The sequence below is a fragment of the Lemur catta genome, chromosome 11, assembly GCF_020740605.2.
Source record: "Lemur catta isolate mLemCat1 chromosome 11, mLemCat1.pri, whole genome shotgun sequence".
NCBI lineage: Eukaryota > Metazoa > Chordata > Mammalia > Primates > Lemuridae > Lemur > Lemur catta.
The window spans coordinates 69,835,081-69,840,931 of NC_059138.1; the positions used below are offsets into that span (position 1 = coordinate 69,835,081).

Genomic DNA, 5,851 nt, shown 5'->3' on the forward strand with positions numbered 1-5,851 from the left:
TCAATTTTAAGAGTCCAGCAACTCATAGGTTTTAAATGAAAAGAATAAGCCCTTCTGAGTTCTCATTTTCTAAAAGCTTTTTATATTTTGAGAATTAAACCACTCAGCGCAGATTTTTCTGTTACCATTTTGAAGATATCGGAAGTATTAAACATAAAAACTGTCATTGTTAAAGAAAATACTTTGTCCTTTCCGTGCTACCCAGAGAGGGATCCATATAGTGTTATTCTGGGTTCCCATGGTAACTTTAAAGGAGACTTTTACAATGTGCAGAGCCCTTGATGTCCTTCATTATGAAGGAGGAGGATGATTTCAAATTCCTTGCAACAGAAACCCACTTAGGTGGCACCAACCTTGACTTCCAAATGGAACAGTACATCTGCAAAAAGAAAAGTGATGGCATCTACATCATAAATCTGCAGAGGACCTGGGAGAAGCTTCTGCTGGCAGCTCATGCCTTTGTTGCCATCACATTCTCCAGGAACACTGACCAGCAGGCTGTGCTGAAGTTTGCTGCTGCCACTGGAGCCCCTCCTATTGCCGGTCACTTCACTCCAGAACCTTCACTAACCAGATCCAGGCAGCATTCCAGGAGCCATGTCTTCTGGTGGTTACTGATCCCAGGGCTGACCGCCAGCCTCTCACAGAGGCGTCTTATGTTAACCAGGCTACTGCTGCTCTGTGTAACACAGATTCTCCTCTGCGCTACGTGGACGCCGCCATCCCATGCAACAACAAGGGAGCTCCCTCAGTGGGTCTGATGTGGTGGATGCTGGCTCGGGAAGTTCTGCACATGAGTGGCACCATCTCTCGTGAACACCCTTGGGAAGTCACACCTGATCTCTGCTTCCACAGAGATCCTGAAGATATTGAAAAGGAAGAGCAGGCTGCCGCTGAAAAGGCTGTGACCAAGGAGGGATTTCAGGATGAATGGACTGCTCCTGCTGCTGCGGTTACCACTACTTAGCCTGAGGTTGCAGACCGGTCTGAAGGCGTGCAGGTGCCCTCCGTGCCTGTTCTGCAGTTCCCCACTGAGGACTGGAGCGCTCAGCCTGCCACGCAAGACTGGTCTGAGTTCTAATTCTGTCTCCACCAGTTAATCGCCACCTGAATTTAAACACATTACTTAAATATTCTGAGCCCCAGATTTTCTAATTTGTAAAATATAAGTAATAATGGCATCATCCTCAGGGACTGGTTACAAGGATTAAATGTGATGGGATATGTAAAGCACTTAGCACTATGCAAAAGGGCTTGAGAGTAATTAGATAAAGGTCATAAAATCAGAATGAAAAATGGTTAGGAAATACATGTAAAACGGACTAGCCCCCACAGTAATCAAATCAATAGTTTTTGTTTTATTTTGTTGTTGATAACATTCAGTGCTGGAGAGGGCAGAGAGGGAGGCATTCTATTATTACTAACACAAGAGTAACTGGCTAAAACCTTCCTAAAAAACAATTTTGTAATATGGTGTCAAAAGCTTTAAAAATGTTTACACCCTTGACTCATTCCATTTTTAAAACTTACTCCTTAGAAAATAATCAAATAGAGTTGCAGAACTATGCATAAAAATCAGAAACTACCTAAGTGTTTAACTGTAGATGAATGGCTTAGTAAATTTTGGCACATCACCTTCTGAACTGATGCACTGAGACGCTGAGAAGGGCACATCCTTCCTGTGGTATTCTTACCAAATGTGCATAACCTGAATTTTATCAGGAGAAAATGTCAGACAAACCCAAAGTGAGGGACATTCTACAAAACAAGTCAAGGTGATGAAAGGTAAAGGAAAATGGAAGAACTACCCAAAGTGGAGAAGACAAAAGAGATACTACAACTAAATGGGATGCATGATCCCGGACATGAGTGGAATAATTGGTGAAATTTGGATAAGATCTGGAGACTAATTAAAGTATTATATTACAGTCATTTTTCTGGCTTTGATCATTGTACATGATCAAGCAAGATGTTAACGTTTGCAAAAGCTGGGTGAAAGGTATACTGAAAATCTTTGTACTATTTTTGCAACTTTTGGTAAGACAAATCATTTCAAAAGGAAAAGTTTAAAAAGTAAAAAATTAAATAGTGGTACATTCAAACAGTGATTATGCAACCATTAAAGAGGTTTATAATTAATCTGAATGACAGTGGAAAATGCTCACCAGATAGCATTATGGGTGAAGAAAAACAAAAGCCAGTGCATACACTGAAAACTAAAGCCCAGAAAGAATCCACTAAAATGTTAAGAACAGTCATCACTAAGTAGAAAATTACAGGTGATATATTCTTAATTATTCTTTTACTTTTATATTTCCCAGTTTTTTCTATCATGAACATCTACCACTTTTGAAATTAGAGAAAAAGTTATTTTTAAGAACACACCATGAATTCTGCACCACAAAAATTCATTTAGACATATTTCTTCTGCTTGGTTTTAATAAATTTTTTCAGTACTTTTTTGATGAGCCAACAATGATAAGTGTTGGCTTAAATGAACTTCCTAATTTAACATTAGTAACCAAAAGGGCTTAATAGTTTTACTAACTATTTGAAAATGAATTCTTGGCACTATGTCCTCCTAAGTCCTGTGGAACTCATATATTGAAACAGTTGCTTCATTTCCACTAAATAACTGGAACTATTACCTGGGTCATTAGAGAAGCTCCAAGCTATGGCCGTCTGAATCCTAGTCAAGAACAGAAAGAACAAGAACCTAATCATTTCTCCTCAGCCTGTTGCAAATCGAGAGAAGAATGCGTTTGTGCTGGAGACTGGGAAGTAAAAAAGAAAGCAGATGTTGCTGGGAGACAAGTCAAGGTGGCCACCAGGAGTCCTGGACCTCCATGCTTCAGATGACAGTCTTCTGAGTAAGCAGGATATTTAGCAATGCACATTTGAGGGGGTGTAAAGCATAGCTCCTATCTCAAAATACCTCCCCTGTGAGATAATGTATATGACCCTGCTGGGCACATGTGTCTGCTTCCTCCATCTAGGCACTGGCCAAAAAAACTATATTCCCTTGACTCTGGAAGAATTTTTAATTCCAAAATCTACTCTGTCCACCCTTACCATCACAGTATAAACGTGTTATCTACCAACACTTCACTAAGCAGTTAACTCCCGAATAGGACTTGGTGAAGGCCCACTAGAGGAGAAATAGTGTGGGGAGCCGGGATTCAAAAGGCACTATGGAGGGCAGCTTGAAAAGAGAGGTGCAGGACTCCTCGGCGAGCTCTGCCTAGCCCTGACGGCCCTAGGGCCACCCTCCTCAGGCTGCACTGCTCCCTGCTTGGCCAGCGTCACCTGCCTTCTCAGGGATGTGAGCACTTCCTCTCCTCCTTCCCACAGACAGCCCCCTATTCTCACCGCGACAAGCTCGACACCAGGCCCCAGTTCATCTCTCCAGACTTCCTGCTCCCTGCCGCCAGCCCAGTTCCAGCCACAGTTCTGAGTCTTGTACATCTTCTCATCCTTACTCAGGTAGCCTTAGCTTTCAATGTCATCTCTGTTCCCATGTTGTCTCTGCAGGCCGCAGCTGATCCACCGGCTCCCACACATGCAATACCAGTCGCTCAGTCGCTCAGCCTATGACGACCTCCCGGTCCCTCGTGGGGTCACCAGCCAGCCTCCTGATGCTTCCGTGCCTCTCCCCAGACACCTCCACCATCTGCTTTCCTCACTCTGCCTCTCGGGGGCCCACTTCCCCACTAGTTTATACTGGTTTTGTTTGTTAGTTTGTTTTTACTACGGGTCTGGTTCCAGAAAAGACTTAGGATTACACACACTCTGGTCCTGCCAAGTTTTCTCAGATGGGATTCTTAACCCACGTGGCTTCTCACTCTACCTGCTCTGTGAAGCACAGCGGGGTCCAAAGACCAGGCTTCTCTGTGACTTCAATTCCTGCCCCACCTAAGACAGGTCAACAGTAATAGTGGGGGCCACCCTTTTACCAAAAGGAAAACAAAGCACAGATCTTGAACTACAAGCCAGAAGCCAAGTAATGTATTAACAGTGAGACAGCAAAGGCAACGAAACTGGAACAGGAGCGCAGACCTTCTTAACCAGAGAGATGCTGCTCTCCCGCTCCCCCTGCTGGACACCGAGGTCCTGCTGAGACACTCTGAAGTCCAAGGCCAAGGTTGGGTGGACGCCCACGTGTGCCTCAAAACGTGTAAACTAAACATTAGAGCGAGCCCACACTTGCCAATCACATTTCATTATCTTCAAAGCTATATTAGGGAAAGGAAATAGTCCTTAGTGGGAAAAGGCAGGTGCTGGTGCCACTTGTCTGACAGACTGGCATCTGAGCCCCCATTCCGTCACTTTCTAGTTATTTGATATTACAAAAGTTAATCTAAGTGCCCCTGAGCCTCAGTTTCCTCAACTGTAAAATGCAGGTGATAATACCCACCCCACAAGGTTGTTGTGAGGATTAAGTGAGACAGTACTTGCAATGGTGCCTGGCCTGTAGCAGGCATCCAACTGTGATTGTCTCTCCTGTCCCCACTGATTGGCACCTAAACTCTAGGCACCCCAGTGACTTCGTCTATGGAACTGTAATAATACCTGCTTGTCCCACTTGTGAAGATTGGCTCTGAGCCACATGAGAGAACAGATGTGTGTGAACTGTAAGTGCTATGCTAATTAAATTCATCAATGACAACACCACCTGCCTGGCACTTTGAAGAGACAAAAATGACAATGGCAGTTTTGATCCTTGTGGAGATTTATAAATTTGTGGATGGAATAAACATGCATGAGACTATGCTTTGATTCAGAGACTAAGTGGTACATTAATACACAGAAAACAATGGGAACATCGAAGAAAGAAAAATTGATTTTCTGAGGCATTGTATGGGGCAAGAATCACAGGTGGCTTCATGAGTGTGTCACACTGGACCAGGTCACAGAGACAAGTAAAATCTCAGTCACCAGAAGTGAGGAAAGGGCCTCCCAGAGCCAGGAGAGTGAGGCCAGGGACACAGAGAAGTGAATGGATGGTTCTGGGGCTCCTAAGAACTCCAGTTTGACTGTAGCCTGGGGCAAGAGGCCACGGTGGAGAATGGAGTTAGAAGGACAGGTTGGGACACTATGGTGTTCTGTGGGATTGAACTTCACAGCCAGGCAATGAGGAGACATCTAAGGTTTGTAAGTGGTGTGTCTGAGGAGGTTTACCAAAGACAGCATGAAGGATGGCATGAGATGGGTGAGAATGAAGGCTGATACAGGAAGGAATCATCACTGCCCAAACAAGATGAGGGCCTGGAGTAATTCAGCAGGCACAGGGGGAAAGAAAAGATTAAAAAGAAGGGACAAATATAAATGGAAAAAGTGTTACAACCACAGTACTGGTGGCAGAGTCCCATATTATCATTCATATTCTACGTGTACCAGAGAAAAAACATCAGAAAGATGGCGTGAGTCAATTAATCCTGTTCTTTAATAATCTACAAAAAGATAGAACCAGTGAGATTAAGTTACACAAAGTGCTTTTCTTATAGACTTCTAGAATTAATAGGACACAAGTAGGAGGTGTAGTGGAATTACTTAGCATGTGAATAGGTAAGTTTCAGGAAAAAAATCTCATTTGCATTCAGTCAACATATATTGTGATATTTGCTTTTGACTGAAAGTTCAATAATGTCTTATAAATTATGTTATACTTAAAATAGGTTCACCTGAGAGCAGCAGCATATCAAGTTTTGCTTGTAGCTTACTCAAAATCATCCTGCACAATGGGGAATTTATCTTGCTGGTATTTCTAGGTAGATTGGAAAGTAGCCAGTGTAAATCAAACATTTTGACTTCATCAAATGTTATTCACTCCAATGATTAGATTAATTTGAGA

The 5,851-nt window shown here is 43.1% G+C and overlaps 1 pseudogene across 1 annotated transcript; it reads left to right on the top strand.

Annotated features, from left to right (window-relative positions):
- Window positions 1–265: 265 nt before the first annotated feature.
- LOC123646865 lies at window positions 266–1,072 on the top strand (annotated as a pseudogene). Its single transcript, XR_006738081.1, has one exon. The product of XR_006738081.1 is annotated as a 40S ribosomal protein SA-like (transcript).
- The last annotated feature ends 4,779 nt before the right edge of the window (window positions 1,073–5,851 follow it).